The 20,271-nt window shown below is 41.1% G+C and overlaps 1 long non-coding RNA gene across 1 annotated transcript; it reads right to left on the bottom strand.

Moving 5' to 3' along the window:
- Positions 1-4,561: 4,561 nt before the first annotated feature.
- LOC130928568 (uncharacterized) lies at positions 4,562-7,123 on the bottom strand. Its single transcript, XR_009066712.1, has 5 exons — positions 7,049-7,123; positions 5,257-5,322; positions 5,005-5,093; positions 4,803-4,903; positions 4,562-4,703 (listed from the first exon to the last, which is right to left on the bottom strand). It is a non-coding gene; the product is annotated as an uncharacterized LOC130928568 (long non-coding RNA).
- Positions 7,124-20,271: the final 13,148 nt, after the last annotated feature.

The raw sequence follows: 20,271 nt of genomic DNA, 5'->3' as shown, positions 1-20,271 counted from the left end.
TGATTGTGTGCACCTGTGTGGGTGTGGTGAATAAATACCCTCCTGCATGCAGTAAATGTGTGTGCAGCGAGTGAACAAGCAAGCAGCAGCGTCTCATTGTCCTCCTTTTGACAGTTTGTATTTACTTTTATATTCGGTGCTTCGCTAACTGAAGGTATGCTACGTGTATCGCTGTGAGGGTTAGCTCTGCCAACAGTTCGCAAGCTAAGCTAAGCTAACTACACTGCGAAGCTTCAACGCACACAAAGACCACTTGAAGATGGACGGACAAAATCTTTCGAATTGGTTCCAGTCAAGTAGTTCTGGACCTCCTGCGTCGCGAACTTTGTGGGTTAACTTTGCACAAAAAGCAACTTGTTGTTTTTCTGAGCGCGTGTGGCGACCGGATGGCGGCGGGCATGTGCAGAATGCAGATAGATGTCGACGTGGCTCGCTCCGTGAGTCGCTCCGCTATTGCGCATGCGCCACTCACACCCTGTCGGTACTCACATTGGGTTGCGACACGCCGACTCAACGATGTCAATCCTGTGCCTGCGTCCTTGGCCACTTCGGCAGGGGCGTGTCTAGGATTTTTTTCTTGGGGGGGCCAAACAGGGTCACAATCTGTAGAGGGGTGGCATATTTTACTGTAGGGGTGTAATGATACAAAAAAAAGTCACGATTACCTCGGTTTTGGGGTCACAATTCGTTTCAGTAAAGTACAGGAATAACATGTTAAACCATTTGCTTGCTCAGCATGTTGTTTATTAAAACAAAACTCACATGATCACAGTAGCACAAATCAAGGATTTGCTTCCTCATGAATGATTAAAATCCTTACCTAATCACCCCAATCATGAATGAATACCCTCTTGAATATTACTGCAAATGTAGTGGCAGCATGCAATCATGGCCTATGTAAACTGACTGCAGGCCAGCGTTCAATACAGCACTGTATTGAACCTAACATTCGATTGTGAGCGGTTTGGTAAATATACATGTACTTTTACACCCCTATTGTATTGACATAAAATGGTTTAAAGTTTCCAATGACAGCTTCTGATTTTAGGTGATGACAATAATAACCAGTAAACTAGATTACAAGTAATGACTTCATCAGGGCTGGCCCAGGCCAAATGAGGCCATAATGCTCAGGCATTTATCATGTGTCATGTTGAAAAAAACTAAAATCACAGCAAACGCAAACAAACTCAAGTGAAACTTACCCCAACCAAGAAAAAGGCAAAAAGAAAAAGGAAAAAAACTACCAAGTTCTAATCAGTTAAATTCTTTCAAACGATTTGAGCTAGTGTTGCTAACATTAGCTTCTTAACTTCAGCTACACAAACGTACCCAACCACCTGTGACATGCCTATACATTAAACACTAACATTCACATTTTTTTCCACAGTTTGGACATTCACTTACCTCAATTATGAATGGTGTTTAACCATCGCCGTGGTAGTAGTGTTCTCAAGAACAATATAAACACCAAATTGTCCAACTTGGTCTGTTGTGAATGCATGATATTGACGTTCCTGTGCATCCTATTCGCCTAAAGTCACGTGAATGAGGAAAAAGTATTCGATTGGCTGCTTCCTCCTCGACGCCGAACTCAGTCGCAGAAAGTTCAACCAAACCATCTCCTTGGCGGTGCGTTAAATTTGACAAGCTACAGTCAATTTGGCATCATCGCATCGCCCTGACGCGACATGCGTGACACGTTCACATTGACTTTCATGGGAACCCGTGGCGCGACAAGCAAATTAAGCGGCCGGTGTGAACGTAGCTTTTACTGAGGTGGTGGTTGGTTGGGGGGGCACTTAGGGTGGCCAACCAAATTTCAGGGGTGGCAAATGCCACCCCCGGCCACCCTTGTGGCCACGCGAAGTGACTTCGGACATCGCTCCAGCACCTGCAGCCGCTGAGGGGGTGACTCTTGTCCGGAATTTGTCGCGCGAGTTTCCGGCAGAATTACGAGACACGAGCGGCACACAAACTCACCAAGCAACAGACTCAACAACATCATCCCATATCTGTGAAGTTGTACGGTTTCGGGGTAATTTGTACAAGTGAGCACGATTTTTAAATATGTACGCCGTACGTTCAAAATCTGTACGTTTTTTGTGCATTACGTTTTTTTTTCGCCGTTCTGATTTTGTCACCGTTTGTCAACGAGACAATGCACCGCATTCAGAGGCGTAGGAGTAAATGCGGCCCAAGAAACGTCTACGGCGCGTGAATGCAGCAGTGACGCTCGGCGTCAATTTCCATAGTACCCCTTTCCCACTGGCCAAAAAACCCGTGTCAACCCACGAACAATCGGCTTTTGGTGGCAGTGGGAAAGGTGCAGCGACCCGCCTCGACCCGTGTCAATCAACCCGCCAAGCGACCCGCGTTAAAATCACCTCGGCTCTGGTCGCCATGCAGTGTGAAAGCAAAACCCCGGGTCAACAGTCAACACGCTAATCTACGTGGTGATGTAGGCTAGTACGTGATGCGTCATAACTAAAACCATGTGCTCTAGCCCGGTGTTCTGACGAAGGGGAAGCCTTTGTCGAAGTAGGAGCCCCGTTTTTGACAGCTCCTCAACTCGACAGCGGGGACTATCGATGGAAGGTGTCCCGTCGAACAAATGGAGCATACGTTTGACACGTGAAGTACTGTCGAAGCACTAATATTAAAGATTATGTAGTGTTGTGACAGTTTATCAGGCTTAAAATGTCCGGTAAATAATGTTGCAGTAGCAGTACTGTATTTCAACAGGTTTATAACATCCTTTAAATAAGACTTGTCACTATAATTAGAATATTTTAGCAGGCTTATAAAGTCACTCGTAATGATATTCTACTACGATTAGCATTTTTAATAGGCTTGTTACGTCCTTTAACGGTTTTGCCTTTCTCTGCCATTGACAGCTGAAGACGTCCCATCCATTTTGAGTGGGAGGGCTCCCATGCACTTCAAATGGATCAGATGTCAACTAGTGGAAAAAGTCATTGAACCGCTCAGCAGAGGGATGAAGAGAGCAAGATGATTAGACGTCTTTTACTGTCAGTAGAATTGTGAGTTGAATATTGCACTATAGACCCTACCCACGTGACGTCACAACTCCGCCCTCCTGACTGGTGCCGCCCAATTGTCCGTCAACACATCGTGTTTACCTGTTACGGCTACGTACATTCCTCCTATTTACGGCGTTTTTCTGCTCGTTAACATTAATAATCAAAATGGTGAAGGCGTGTGTGGCGGTCGGTTGCAATAACAGAGAAGATAGACAGAGAGACTTGAAGTTCTACCGGATTCCGAGAGACCCGGAGAGGAGAGAGCGAGATGGGCTGCTGCAATTCGACGAGAAAACTGGGCTCCAAACGATTACCACAGATTATCTAGTAGTCATTTTATATCTGGTAAGATGCATTTAATATATATTTAGAGGGTTTTGGGCTGACAACCACAATTAAGATCATTGCTAGGCTAATCGCCGACAACATACACGTATGTATGTAGTGAGAGTGCTATCGCTAAACCATATAAACATTAAAAGCCCTAGCTCCATTGACAAATGACATGAAATACATTACTTGACAGTGGATGTTAGCAAGAACAAAAGATTTTGAATTGAAAATTTCTTAACTCACCTTTCCAAGCACAAGATAGATTCCTGCCAAATTTTCTTGGACGAGGACCTGTTTCACCCAAGCAGCAACGAAGTATTTATAAGCCTCCAAGCTCTTAAAGTTTTTCAAACTTTCGTGAGAATAGGCTGATTTTGTGTGGACAAGATAGTTGTACATATCAGGGTAGCTAGCAGATGTCAGGCAAATACGGCGGAGACAGCGGGTCGAAAAACATCGATTTAGGCATCAAATATGGATCTGGCGAATGGATAAACTGAAGCTTTTCCACATAACGCCTTTTATGCAACGCATCAAATGAGTGTACGGCATCCGAAAGCACCGGGTCTTCCATGAAATGCATTATAAATTGCTCGATCAATTGAGACCATTGATAATACAGACACAAAATGACGGACAAGGGGGCGGAACAATACAGCGATCACGTGACTTTGTGATGTCGGTGGGTAGGGTCTATAGGGGGCACAGTTTAACAGGCTTTTTGTCTGCTGAATAAGTCTTAAGACTACTTACTCCATTTCATGCCCATTTGAAAGTCATACTGGGGAAAATTCAGACTTAAACCAGACTTCATAATATATGATTATGATGTCTATGCTTAAACCTATTAATCATTTTAAAAGAAAAAAATTAAGGACGTTACAAGCCTGTTAAAGATGCTACCTATAGTGACAGTACTATTTAAAGGATGGTAGTCTATTACTGATATAAACAATACATTTTTGACAGACTTGGAGCAACAGAGCTTAAGACCTGCCACATGAATTTTATTACCTTTTTAAAGACTTTTTTATCGTGACAAACCTATACGGATAAAGGATCAATGATGGCAGGAGATGATAAAGTACAGCAACAAATCCTCTGAACTGTGCTTTAGATGCCTTTGAAAGTAAATAGTGATTTTGAGAGCATGCAGGAGTTCAATTATGTGAGGAGACCGATGAAGTTTCAGACATTTTATTTAAACAGACATAGATTCCAGGCCTGTAGGAGGGCACAGGCTATATCTCCTCGAGCCTTCAGAACATCGGGAAGGTGGGTCTGGGTGTGCCTGAGATCGCCATTGGCCATATACTCTTCCGCAAACTGTGAAATGGCATTTTAGGCATTCTGTTACATATCAGTGCTAAATAACAACAGCAGCAAAGTTTATTACAGACTCCGAAATCTTAAAATCTTTAATACCAAAACCCCACAGCTACTGTTGTCCTGTTGCTTGTTATGGGGCAGTTTTGGTAGTCCAAGTTTCCATTTGGAACTCACGGCCCGCCAACCTCAAGAAGTTCCTAATTATTGTTTTATAAGCATAACAATGAACATGAACATTGAACTTTTAACTTCCATATTAACATAACACCAAGAATTTAAAACTTTCTGAAGCTGGTACCTCCAATTCCACAAGATTTTGCTCTCATATTTGTCCTCGTTCCCCAATGGATCGATGATCACCAGTGTCCTCTCAGACATGTGGGCAATCTATAAAAGGTTAGTGCCTTTGTGTAATTCCGCACAATGAAAGATTTATGTAGAAAACTTACCAATGAAATTTCACTTCTCTATGGCATCAGCTCAATTAATAGCTATAGACAATACATTCCAGAATCGGTAGGTCTGAAGAAAATATAAGAAACCCACTAACCACTAAAATCCAACGAGCGCATACGTTGACAGGACAAATCCACTTTTTTTCAACAGGGAATTTCCTCTGAAGAACATACAATACATACATACATACAATACCAAATTATTGTTATTTTGGCTTTAAAGTAATATACAGTGCCTTGCAAAAGTATTCGGCCCCCTTGAACCTTGCAACCTTTCGCCACATTTCAGGCTTCAAACATAAAGATATAAAATTTTAATTTTTTGTCAAGAATCAACAAGAAGTGGGACACAATCGTGAAGTGGAACAAAATTTATTGGATAATTTAAACTTTTTTAACAAATAAAAAACTGAAAAGTGGGGCGTGCAATATTATTCGGCCCCCTTGCGTTAATACTTTGTAGCGCCACCTTTTGCTCCAATTACAGTTGCAAGTCGCTTGGAGTATGTTTCTATCAGTTTTGCACATCAAGAGACTGACATTCTTGCCCATTCTTCCTTGCAAAACAGCTCGAGCTCAGTGAGGTTGGATGGAGAGTGTTTGTCAACAGCAGTCTTCAGCTCTTTCCACAGATTCTCGATCGGATTCAGGTCTGGACTTTGACTTGGCCATTCTAACACCTGGATACGTTTATTTTTGAACCATTCCATTGTAGATTTGGCTTTATGTTTTGGATCATTGTCCTGTTGGAAGATAAATCTCCGTCCCAGTCTCAGGTCTTGTGCAGATACCAACAGGTTTTCTTCCAGAATGTTCCTGTATTTGGCTGCATCCATCTTCCCGTCAATTTTAACCATCTTCCCTGTCCCTGCTGAAGAAAAGCAGGCCCAAACCATGATGCTGCCACCACCATGTTTGACAGTGGGGATGGTGTGTTCAGGTGATGAGCTGTGTTGCTTTTACGCCAAACATATCGTTTTGCATTGTGGCCAAAAAGTTCAATTTTGGTTTCATCTAACCAGAGCACCTTCTTCCACATGTTTGGTGTGTCTCCCAGGTGGCTTGTGGCAAACTTTAAATGAGACTTTTTATGGATATCTTTGAGAAATGGCTTTCTTCTTGCCACTCTTCCATAAAGGCCAGATTTGTGCAGTGTACGACTGATTGTTGTCCTATGGACAGACTCTCCCACCTCAGCTGTAGATCTCTGCAGTTCATCCAGAGTGATCATGGGCCTCTTGGCTGCATCTCTGATCAGTTTTCTCCTTGTTTGAGAAGAAAGTTTGGAAGGACGGCCGGGTCTTGGTAGATTTGCAGTGGTCAGATGCTCCTTCCATTTCAATATGATGGCTTGCACAGTGCTCCTTGAGATGTTTAAAGCTTGGGAAATCTTTTTGTATCCAAAACCGGCTTTAAACTTCTCCTCAACAGTATCTCGGACCTGCCTGGTGTGTTCCTTGGTTTTCATAATGCTCTCTGCACTTTAAACAGAACCCTGAGACTATCACAGAGCAGGTGCATTTATACGGAGACTTATTACACACAGGTGGATTCTATTTATCATCATCGGTCATTTAGGACAACATTGGATCATTCAGAGATCCTCACTGAACTTCTGGAGTGAGTTTGCTGCACTGAAAGTAAAGGGGCCGAATAATATTGCATGCCGCACTTTTCAGTTTTTTATTTGTTAAAAAAGTTTAAATTATCCAATAAATGTTGTTCCGCTTCACGATTGTGTCCCACTTGTTGTTGATTCTTGACAAAAAAATTAAATTTCATATCTTTATGTTTGAAGCCTGAAATGTGGCGAAAGGTTGCAAGTTTCAAAGGGGCCGAATACTTTTGCAAGGCACTGTAGCTAAATAATGGCATTAAATAGATTACCTTTCTAACAGGCTGAAATTTTCCCAAAAACAGACTCCCAGCTACCACAGCAGAGAGTTGGTGAATGGGCTCCTGTTAAAAAAAAAGGAACAACATTACAACTGTACTCCGGCAAAAATTAAATGCATTGAGAAAAATAACTACATCCAGCACTTGCCTGCTGCCTTTCAATGAGTATATGCATGTATGCATCAATTACCTGCATAGCAAAATAAAATAAAAATCGGCAAAAGGCAAGAATCTTTGTTATTTGCTAAATACTTACTGTTGCCACTGACTTCATCAGACAGCCAGCCGTTGCCTTTTAGTGTATGGAAAGACGTGTCATATAATTCATATGGTCCAACGACAGCCTCCACCTTGCCTTGGTCCTCTGCAGCCCACAGTAATATAACTGAAAACACAACATTGTTAAATCAAAAAAAGTAATTATTTACGGCACTTGACTAAATGACCATCAGATCAGAATTATCTACTGAATAGGCCAAACCACAATCATGCTGATAAACTGTGGCTGGCCAGACATATGATAGAAGCGATAAATTCATAATCGTCTGAACATGCCAAACCCCCATCATGCCCATAAACTGGGGTCGGCCAGACAAATGACAGAAAAGCGATAAATTCATAATCGTCTGAACATGCAAAATCCCCATCATGCAAATAAACCAAGGGTGGGTAAACTGGTCCACAAGGGCCGTATTGGGTCATGGTCTTTGTTCCAACTGATCCAACACAGGCAGTTTAACCAATGAGGTTTCTGCTGACTGGGATCAACTGATTGTGGTTGCAAGACACCATTTGGTGAAAAGGTTTCCTCTTGATGGGTTGGAACAGGAACCTGCACCCTCTGCAGCCCTTTGTGGAATAGTTTGGCCAACCCTGCAATAAACTGAGGTAGGTCAGATGAATGATGGACACAGTAGAACTCTGGTGCAACTGTACAACCTCTGTCTTCCATGCTGTGTTCGTTGAATGAGCAATCTTGTGGTTTCTTTGGGACATTTTGTTACAGAGTCAATACAAAGGTGGTCTTTTCAAGAACAAATGTATCAATGCTGCAAACCTGGCAGGTTGATGCAGCTGCCAATGGTATGGCTCAAAGTATAGATAAATAACAATCACTATTTGCAGAACATCTTTCCAGAATGCATAAAACTCAAACAATGGTAACGACTGTTACCAAGTGAAGAAAAACTAATAGTGAAGAGCTGTTAGGTCTAAACTTACTTGTATCTAGCAAAATAATAAAGACCTAGAGGAGGACGAAGACAAGGATCAGATCGGAGACAGTGATAAGGCTTTACGCTGGCGGCCGTCAGGAGAAAAGGTTGATGCGGAGCGAGTAGCTCACAACAAGCTTATCTAACCTAACCCCTGAGGAGCGCAGCCTTTTATTGAGAACAGAAACATTATGGTGACGTCTACTGAAAACAGAAACATTATGGTGACGTCTGCTGAAAAAGGAAACATTATGGTGCTGTCTACTGAAAACAGAAACATTATGGTGACGTCTACTGGAAAAGGAAACATTATGACTCTTCATTGTGTAAGCACTAAAGCACAAGCGAATAGACTGTTACGTGAGAAAACATAATCATAACACCTAGTTTTAAACACACATAATTGCAATAACTATTGTAAATATTGTGAATATTGTTAATACTGTTATTGTGAATATTGTTCATACTGTTATTGTGCAAAAGCATTAAAGCACATCTCACATTTCCCTCCTGTTGTGGGTTTAAAACTTTTCAGCTTTCATCAGAGTTAGACATTCCGGAGAGTGGGGTTGGTGTCAGACCCGTCAATTATCCATTAGCAGGAGTTATGAAATGCCATGATAGGGGCGAAAAACCTAAGCACGTTGGAAAAAATTCCCCTATTCCCTCCCCATTAGCGCTAGGGACGAGAGCAGCTTCATTGCCATGGCTTCATGGAACACAAAACATTGAAATACTATGGTGAGCAAGTGTATGTACAGGTTGAACTCTTTTGCGAGAGTTCATGGGGTTGCAGAATCGGGATGGCCGACGTGGGGATTCTGCTTTAGACGAGTGAGTCCGACTCATCACTGTCCATATCGCTGTCAATATCCTCTGAGTGATCTTGGGCGACGGACTCGTACTGGACGGTGTGGGCGATGAACATGGCGCTAACCTTCTGGTCCATGTCTGAGAGCACGCGGTTGATGATGATCTTGCAGAGGGGCACACAGCAACAGGAGAGAACGATAACAACGGCCAGGATGGAGGCCACTGCAGTGATGGCGGAGATGATGACGTTCTTCCAGCTGCCGAACGTGTCCTGGAACCACTTGAGGATGGCGTTCTGTGGGACTCCCTCCTGTTGATGGAGTCGGTCTTTGAACTCCTCGAGCAATTCCATGAGCTAGGTGATTGAGCCATTCCTTGCCATGTCGAGTGGGACCAAAGTACAGCATTATCCTGTTTTCTTGAGTAGACGGCGTGCAATTGTTCGGCGAACCTTGATTGGAGTGCTTGTAGGTGGTAACCAAGAAGAGCGCTCCAATGATAGGTAGCTGGGATGCTGCTGCCGCGTTACCCTCGTCGATGAGCTTGGCCTTGTCAGGAATGTTCCTCGGCGAAATAGACTCAGTTTGCGTCGGTGAGCAGCTCAGCCAAGATGGATCTTTTTCTTCAGCGAGTGGACTTTGATTCTTCATCAGCTGTCATGTTGCTGTGTCTTTGATCGAGCACGATCGTTGTGGACTTTTGGACGGGGGTGTACACCGATCCATTCCATCAGGAGCTTTGAGTATGGGGTTACTCCTCCACAGAACCACCAGAGGCCGGTCCTGATGACATGCCGGTGTTCTGGACTGCTTGGTTTGAAGGTTGCATATCAGAGGGTCAAGGTTTCCCAAGGTCTTGCAGGGTGGTCAGGAGAACCGTGTAGGGGCCATCCCAGCGTGGGCTTGACCAGTTTTTTCTCTTGATGACTTTAGGTGAGGTCGGGACGTTAGGAATCAGGGCCTGGTGGACTGGCGTCGCTAGGTCCTTCTGGCAACAGGAAGAGCTTGCACTGGGAATTCATGCAGTGCGTCTGTAGACTTTCACTGCAGTCGGGCTGACGCCAACCATCTCTTAAGGACCGTCCCAGCGTTCACTGTCCCATCTGGCACGCTGCAACACTTTCAGGAAGACCAAGTCTCCGACCCGCACCTTGAGAGTCTGTGGATCGGAACATTCTGGCAGATCATTGTTGTCTCAAACTTGTTTTTCATCAAACTGTTTCTTTATGTGAGCTAGAATGCTGCCAGAACCTTTAACAGGTCCTGGGGTTAAATCTGGCAGTCTAAAAAGTGGCAAAGTCTTTCCTTCTGCATCAGTCTGTTACTAGTTTGTCCAATTTGTCTTTTCCAATAGTCTGGCAGACTGGGGTCTGTACATGCAATCACTGTTTTTTCGTCCTCATGTACGCTACGAAAAATCTTAACTAATCTAGAAAATACATCTATTATCGCCAGGCAATATCTTTTCCCCAATACTCTATTTAACTCAATGCAATGTATGAAATTGTTCAGTTGGTTCTAGAAACCTCCCTCTTTTTGGTCTCTCTTAAAATTGTTTATGCAAAGTAAACACTGAAAAAAATTTCTTTTTTCCAAGTATGAATTGAAGACATTGGACCACAATTGTCATAGTGTCTATTAACCAATTATTAACCAACTCAGTCCTCCCCCCTGCAGACACTTGACAATCATGTGGCTCAATTCAGCTGTCCATATGATCAATAATTTTGGTAGAAACCTTTCATCGCCGATTTTTGCTTTTCTGTTGGCGATGTTATGTTTTCAGTGCAGTCAATTCAGCTTCTCGGGCTGACACATTAGATGGTAACTGTCCTATCAGTAAGACTTTGGATTGTGTTGTGATCGCGAATCCTACTCGATTTTTTTCCTTGGTCGTTTTCCTCGCTGAACCGTCAATAAATATTGTTTCGCTTTTTGTTAAAGGTGTCTTCTCGCAAATCTGGTCTAGGTTTGTACACATTGCGTCGGCTAAGCACAAGTACTTTTAGGTCTATTCGGACTTCCCCTCAATTTCCACTGGTTTGGTTTCTTTTATTAACCCTACGTCTGCTGGACCCTCGCTCAACACACACTCTGGGATTTCGCTCAATTGTTCATTCTCATGTGCTGTGAGTAGGGCCAGGAGAACGGCTTCCTGGGTTTGTCACCGATCAGTCCATAGCCACCTCGAGATCAAAGATGACCTATCGGTCAGGTGGACAGAGGGTGTGGTCATGACTTGCCAGTTTAACGCCCTCCTTTTACACCCTGTTTGTTTGGACTCTTCCCATCTTGGGTCTTTTATTTATTTATTTTTCCCAGTCATGTATGAAGCGGAGGGTCGGCGATGCGCGGCCAAAATCTTTCCAGTGCTCATCTGGATTCTTTGAGAGTGAAATGTGCCTTCGCTCAAAATTTGTTATTAGACTTTATCATGATAATAAATGTGCGTGATACAAGCATTTTGTGGTTCTAAATTTTTCAACTGCCCTATCATAACTTGGATCAGGATCTAAAACGTTTTTAAACCGCAATGTTACATGGAAATCATTTGAATTCATGACGTCAACATTTCCACCCTTTGTTAGCCTTTTTATTTCCGCAATTAGTGCCTCAACTGTTTTATCTGGCCCCCCGAGTGGGAGCATCAAGTGACCAATGGTATCAGACGTCATCATTAGCCTCCACAACGAACTGGGAAGTCTGATCAGTTGCTATTTTGTATCTTCCCAGTAGATTGTGTGGCCAGTTAGGTGCCATGACAACTATACACTTTGTTTCTGGATCTTCTTTGGGTTCACTTATCGCATTTAAAGTTGTTTTCCCTTTAGCTGACATTACGCGGATTGTTTTATTACTTGGTCTTAAATGTGCAATGTCTCTAACGCACGAATGTTCCGCTCCTGAATCTACAAGAAAAAAGGTTGGAGTATTTCCCATTAAGATTGTCATTTCTGGCCTTTGTTTAAAATTCATGTCGTTTATGGAGAGGTACAAATCAGCCTCCCCCTCAGGCAAGAACCCCTTCTCAGAGGCCTCACCCTCGGGGGGGGGGGGGGGGGGGGGGGGGGGTCAACACCGGCATCCCCCTCAGGGAGGGCTTCCTCCGAAACCGCTCCTTCAGAGGCGCCAATGTTGCCACACGGCCTTCAGATTCTTCCCCTCGGCCTTCTGTTCCCCTCCTTTTCTTCCTCCATCTCCCACTCACATTCCTTTGCTAAATGTCCTCTTTGATGGCACAAAAGGCACCATCTCTAAGTTTCTCTGTTTACTTAGTTAGCTTCTATAAACTCCACGTTAAACAAATCCACAAAATCAACCAAAGGCTAGGTCAATAAATCAAGCTTATCTTGGGAGAATTGTAATCATATATCGCAAACTTGAGAACAACGAACCCATCTCTTAAACCCCATACTATTAGTGTTACCGTTACTGTTACCGTATCAAAACAGTTTACGTTCCGCAATCTACCCAAAGTTACAGAGTTACAATTCTCCCAGTATAATAATTTCCACTTGGCAAATGCCAATATTTGCTTATGATCAATTTTGTCAGCTCCCATTTTAATCAGTAAATTGAATTTTGCAGCGGCATTAACATATCGCGCAATGTTCCACTCAAAATTACAAAATTGGAATTTGTCTTTGTTTTGGAATTTGTTTAGAGCTGACAAAATGTCTTTTCACCTTCTTTGGGTCACTGCTGAAGATTCATCAACATGTAATCCAAAAATTACGATTCCACGACACAATTATAATCTATTCAATTGATTGTTTTTAGTCAAAATCTAATTCTTTAGGATCAATTTACTTCACAAATTTTTTTAACTTTCTCTTTTATTCCACTATGGCTTCTCTGCTATTCTTTAACACTTAAAACACTACCTCTTATAGCATTCAGTTCAATTTTTTAATTCCAATCATTTTCAACTGACATCCATATAATTTATAATGGAGGATAATTCAGCAGTCCAGAGGAGAACAAAGAATGTTTTTTCGTGCACTAAAAAACATCCATCACTCCAGGCTGGTAGAACAATCTGCTTTAATTCAGAAGAATTTACTTTAACAATATCTATTCTTGAATGAAGAACATTTCTAACAATCTGATTTTCTTTTTATCAAACATACTAGCTCTTTGCTTAAAATAAATTTGTTAAGTTTATTTTCAAACAGCTATTTATCAACAGTTGATCTTTTCCTTTTTCAAAACATTAACTATTTTCTTTTAAGAGCGTTCTATAAGTTTCAATTTAGCTCAATAGTCTATTTTTATCTCTAATGAGATTCCATTTCAAAATTCATATCCTAAATAGTACAAGGGAAAGGCTGGAATATTCCCAGCTGCAATTACAACCTTCCCTTATAATTAATTTGGGCAAAAACCCAGCGGATGCCGTCGAGGACCCCATGTTGGAAATAGGGGCCACCGAAGGGCCGCACTCCTCAAGTTGAAAAACTTCTAGGTTTTTCCGATTTTGCACAAAAAATGGTCAGCTATTTACGCAATAAACGGTCAGCTATTTACAAACAATTCCCTCGCTTATCAACGCTCGTCTCACACGCCCAAAACTTTCCTGACTGTCTCAGGAAATTAGAATATTGTGTATTCTAATTTCCTGAGACAGTCCTGTATATATACACAGGACTGTCTCAAAAAATTAGAATATTGTGTATTCTAATTTCCTGAGACAGTCCAGTACACTCCCGAAAAGAATTAGCAGTAAAGCTTTTTTGAAAAGTTAAATTTTTTTATATATAGGACTTAGCTTTCTCAAAATATAATGGCATAATTGGGTCACTAGCCATTTGTAGATATGGTTAATTTCTGTATGATTTCAAGCACAAAACTGCATTAAAACACATGTGACCCAAATGTTTAATGCTTATATCATACAATGCTCACTTCCGTACGCTGTTAACCCGCTATAATTTTAAAAAATCTATCTTGAACAATAACCGAATCGCCATTAACACCCTGGCGACCCACGTGTTTACTGCTTATCATGCAACATTAACTTCATTACGCTTTTTTCTTGCAATTTCATTGATACTCCAATTCAGTATTTCGTATGTATGTATTTGCTTACAGAGGTTAGCGGACAAAAGGCACTATAAAATGAATATACTTTAGAAATATTACTCACTTCCAACGACAACAATAGAAGCAACGAAGCACGTGTTTACTGCTTATCAGTGTTGGGCACGTTACTTTAAAAAAGTAATTAGTTACATTACTCACTACTTCTTCCAAAAAGTAACTGAGTTAGTAACTGAATTACTCTATAGTAAAAGTAACTAGTTACCAGGGAAAGTAACTATTTCCATTACTTTAAAAAGAACTTGTTGTATGTCAAAGAATTTGAAATTTTCTGAGCAGTATTCGAGTCAGTGGAATAGAGAAGAACAGACAGGTAGTTAACTTGTTAGGTGCTTCAGCAGATTTGAATTGCTTACCACAGATGTCGACAAAAGCTTTGCCCCGGGACATAAATTACAGTACACATTACATGCAGGTTCTTTCCTTTAATTTCGACAAACTTGAAATAGTGTCTATATCTCCACCTCTTAAAGGACAATTTTTCTTCTGAATGCTCTGCCATCCCGATCCTGTGCATCTGTTCCGGTTTGCTTGTGAAATCACCGGCTCTGATTGGCTTATCACGACACATGACTCTAACCCTCAGCCAATCACAATCACTTCCATCGCATCTCTCGAGGGGCATTCAGGTAGGCTCGTTTCCCGACAATTTACGTCACCTTCAAAGCGTCTGCCGTCCTCAAGATGGAAGCAGAATTATTGCTGGCTGACAGTGGGAGATGGGAACGTGGCTAGCATCAGGTGTAGCAAACACAGAAACGTTACCAAACTTTGGAAAGCATTGTCTAATTGAATGAGCAGGGACAAACAGCTTGGAGTCAGAAGTACGTGCGCTGTTCTCGAACCCCGAGTCTTGGATGACAAATCAACAGAGCAGAGTCGACTAGACACGGCTGGTAGTTTCTTCAATTTATTCAGAGTAAGTAACGCAACGCTTTTGACCGTCAGTAACGGTAACGGCGTTGTAATGGCGGAAAAAGTAATTAGTTAGATTACCCCGTTACTGAAAAAATAACGCCGTTACGTAACGGCGTTATTTATAACGGCGTTACTCCAAACACTGCTGCTTATCATGCGAAGTTAACTTCATACGTTTTGTTTTGCAATATCATCACTATTCCAATTCAGTCTTTCGTGTATATGTAATTACTTACAGAGGTTAGTGGTCAAAAGGCAAAAAAAAATGAAAATACTTTAGAAATTTACTCACCTGCTGCGACAACAATAGCAGGAACCGCGTCGTAGTCAAAAAGGACTCTCCACTGTACAAAAGTTTGACACGTGATCACCCCTGGAGGCAGGGGCGTGTTTGCCAAGCGCATGCTCAGTAGCGCTTTGGCTATCAATTCGACGTGGCTCCCCATTTGACAAGTGTCAGTACATCTGTTCCACATACAGCGAACAGTCGGTGTAGCAGCGTTAGCAATATACCCTACCCACCGACGTCATAAAACCATGTGCACGCTGTATGGTTCCGCCCACTTGTCCGTCATTTTGTCTCTGTATTAGCATTGGTTTCAATTGATCGAGGAATTTAAAATGCATTTCATGGAAGACCCGGTGCTTTCTGATGCCGTAAACTCACTGGATGTGTTGCATAAAAGGCGTTATGTGGAAAAGCTTCGTTCTATACAGTCGCCAGATCCATATTTGATGCCTAAATCGATGATTTTTGACCGGCTGCCTTCGCCGTCTCTGCCTGACCCTGATATTTACAACTATTTTGTCCACACAAAATCAGCCTATTCTCACGAAAGTTTGAAAAACTTTAAGAGCTTGGAGGCTTATAAATGCTACGTTGCTGGTTGGGTGAAACAGGTCCTCGTACATGAAAATTGGGCAGGAATCTTGTGCTCGGAAGGTGAGTTACGAAATTTTCAATTCAAAATCTTTTGTTCTTGCTAACATCCACTGTCAAGTCTAATGTATTTCATGTCATTTGTCAATGGAGCTAGGGCTTTTAATGTTTATATGGTTTAGCGAAAGCATTATCACTACATACATACGTGTATGTTGTCGGCGATTAGCCTAGCAATGATCTTAATTGTGGTTGTCAGCCCAAAACCTTCTAAATATATATTAAATGCATCTTACCAGATATAAAATGACTACTACATAATCTGTGGTAATCGTTTGGAGCCCAGTTTTCTCGTCGAATTGCAGCAGCCCATCTCGCTCTCTCCTCTCCGTGTCTCTCGGATTCCGGTAGAACTTCAAGTCTCTCCGTCTATCTTCTCTGTTATTGCAACCGACCGCCACACACGCCTTCACCATTTTGATTATTAATGTTAACGAGCAGAAAAACACGTCGTAAATAGGAGGAATGTACGTAGCCGTAACAGGTCAACACGATGTGTTGCCGGACAAGTGGGCGGCACCAGTCAGGAGAGCGGAGTTGTGACGTCACGTGGGTAGGGTCTATAGCCATAACAGATGAAACAAAGGCTCTTCTCCTGTGACGTACACGACTCCTTTCAATTTCAGGCCAAAATTCACGTCGCCTACGCTGCCTCAGCACAAGCAGAGTGTTGATCCTTTGCTGCATTTCTACCATTTTGAGGGCAGTAAAAAGCATGAAAACAGAGAACACAAACGGAAAGGAGGCTTCTATGTTGCTTTGCATTGTTTACTTCCTCGAACTGAATGAATTCGGTCGCACTTGTCGAAGCGCATCGTAGCGTGGTGACGTCACGAACCTTACGCACGGTTGAGGAGGGGTGGGGGGGGTTAGACGGGTGAAGAAGAAAAAAAAAAAGACACGGCTTTTTTTTGGTCAATGGGAAAGGTGCCAAATGCCAATTGCTAGTGGGTTGCATCGGCTTGGAAAAAAGCCACTAGTTGACCCACTAGTTTCAGTGGGATTAGATGTTTAATCATGAATAAATAGACCGTTAAATGTGAATGAAAATAATAAAATCGTTCATTTCACCCCTGCTGACCGCCAGAGGGCGGTGCTGACCGCACTGAATGATTTCTTTGAAGTACACGTCCCAGGATCGTTTTAGGCGACATGATAACGCTACAGTCCCACTGTTGATTTTTTTTTTCCCGAATCATGTCAAAATATAGATTGACTTGTATAAGAGAAACATTTTTATCTTGAAAGAAAAGTTGTAATTTGGGCTGTTTTTCTTTTTTTTCGAACTAGCCGGGCTTTACGGTATCGGGGCTGGAGACTTTCCCATCATGCAATCTTGGCCGGAAATGCAAAAGATAAGACCGGTGTTCTGCCAGACCAGCATGATTTATCACGATAGCATACCCGAATGCCAGTGTGACAGTTACATCTATCGCGCGAGCATACCTCATCACAGTAGCATTCTACGTATGCTACAGCGATGTTGTTTTAGGTGGATCATTTTAGAATTGGAATACTATTTACGTTCTTTCCTTCACATTTTAGATTATTCACAAAAGACAACCGTCCCTTTTGGTTTTATTTTGGACTGGTACAATTGATCAGAGAAGCATTCCTACGTATATTACAATATTCCAGTGTTAACAAGAGTAGCATTCCTCCGTATGCTACAACGATGTTGTTTTAGGTGGATCATTTTAGAATTGGAAGACTATATACGTTCTTTCCTTCACATTTTAGATTACTAACAAAAGACAACAGTCCCTTTTGGTTTTATTTTGGACTGGTACAATTGATCAGAGAAGCATTCCTACGTATATTACAATATTCCTGTGTTAACAAGTGTAGCATTCCTCTGTATGCTACGACGATGTTCTCATACATTGGTTTTACCTGTATTGGAGAACATTTTATGCCCCAGCCTTCAAATATTTAATCATACCAAATACTGCTGTGCCTTTTATCCCTTTTTTTTCCTCCACCAAAGTATGCTTCAACGATGCTCCAGTAACTACGTTGTTTTGACATTCCTTTATTGCCAATTGTGTCAAGCTTTTTTCCCCTTTTGATGTTCTTTAATAGACATTAAATAGGAGTGGTGAGATTCATGGCAATTTTTTTTTTTTTTTTAATAAATAGGCATTTGAGATGGGATCACCACTTCAAGTAGCAAAATGGCCATTCATTCACTCCCTAACCCAGGACACAGACACACTAGTCACACACAAAGCGCAGAGAAATTTGATCAAAGCAACATTCTGCAAAGACACACCAATTTACAAGATGTGATACTGAAAGGTGCATAACTATACAAACGTTGTAAACATATGATCAATGTGCAAGTGATTCATGTGAGAAATCAGCTGTTGGCACACAATCAGGGATTAAAAAGTAAACACTTCAAATTGTATCAAGCTGATTTTAATATGTAATGCACTTTGAATCATTTTGCCAATTGAATTATGCAAAAAAGGCTTACCTTGCCTGAAACATGGATTTAAACGTCAATATTATTTTGCTACAGTGACATCTCTTGTCACAGAACTATTTTTTAAATTAACTTTTCAAATATTTGAAGAATGTAACCATAACAATTTGTCACGGTAGACGACGAAAGCAGTGAATCATGTTACATTGAAATTTGACATCAATTTTTGTATTTTAATTCTTCAGTTCTGTGGAATTCAAGTTGCATTTTCTGCATTCAAAGGTATCGTCGTGTTTTCCTGCACATTGTGTATGTGTCCACCGCGAACAAAAGTCACACTCCACCTTAAAAGTGTAAAAGTAAATAAAATCACATTAGTGAAGCCCCATGTTATCTATGAACAAGTAATGCAAGCATCTACGAGTCACTTTACCATATCAATGATGCTTTGTTCACCATCATATTGCAGCATTGAACAGGACACACAATACTCATCCACAGATTCTGCAATGAGAAAAAAATAACAATAGAAACTAAAAAAAATCAACCAAACCATATATTACAAATCAATAACCCCTCTTTGGGTTCCAAACAAATCTCTCCAAACTACAGGTCCACTTGATTTCTGGTGTTTGAACTGTGGCCCGTGTACCACAGCTTGGTGTAAAACACTATTAGTAGGAGCCAAACTTTTATTGTGATTCATATTTCATTTCTGGTAGTGTAGACGCCTGATCATTTCCTTTGCATTAGACATGTTTGTGCCATTAAATAGTACTCTAACTTGACAATAATCACCTTTGCACGTCAAAAGAGTGGCTGCGATTTGAAGTCTTGCAGCTTCCATCGCCTCCATGTTAGTGTCTACAGAGTGAATTTCTTCGTATTTTAAATACTGCTCTGCAAACTGTATAAGGACATGTTTAGTGTTAAAATATACACATCAACCTCAAATACATGAATTAGTATTGTTTATAGAGTACCTTCAAAATTAAGATTCCACAATTAGAGGCATCCTGCTGCAATTTGTGTGGCAGCATTTTTTGATGCCATGGCCTTGATGGCACATTTCTGCTTTTCCAAAAATTCCTTAAATTGTTAAAATGGTTGATTAAAAATATTTCAAAGTATTATTAAAAAAAAAATATATATATATATATATATCATAAGGACATTTATACGCTATAATTTTTAACCAACCTCAAATTCCGGAGAATTTTCCACTCATAATGTTCTTCATTGCCCATTGGGTCAATCAAAATGGCCCAATATTTGTCTGGTTTTACAATCTGTAAAATAAATAAATAAACAGAAAATAAAGAGGATGAGTGTCAATCTTCACCAGCCATATTTCTACAAAACCATGGCTACAGTTATCTCATAACTGGCAGATCAGAATTTTTAAGCATTAGTTAGGAGATCTCCTCATTTTCATGTATACATCCCCTCTTCAAGTAGTTTCCATAATGATTATGTATAGACACTTTCCCCCCAAAAAATAGGATATCCTGTTTTTATTTTAATTAAAAAACATTTTTCTAATTAATTTTTTTGGGGAAAGGATCTGTAAATCCAATGTATACATAGTAAATGACCTTTAAAAGTAGTTCAGTAATTATACAATTGGTGCTAATACCATTAAAATCCAGTGATTACCAACATTCACTGGGCAGATCCATGTCTGACAGTCGGGCCATGTCATCTACAAAAAATAATAATAATAATAATAATAATAATAATAAAAAAACACACACACATACACCCAAAACCAACAAATAGTTGGCTCATAATCAAAATAATGA

The sequence above is a fragment of the Corythoichthys intestinalis genome, chromosome 13, assembly GCF_030265065.1.
Source record: "Corythoichthys intestinalis isolate RoL2023-P3 chromosome 13, ASM3026506v1, whole genome shotgun sequence".
NCBI lineage: Eukaryota > Metazoa > Chordata > Actinopteri > Syngnathiformes > Syngnathidae > Corythoichthys > Corythoichthys intestinalis.
This window is presented reverse-complemented; position numbering and strand designations above follow the sequence as displayed.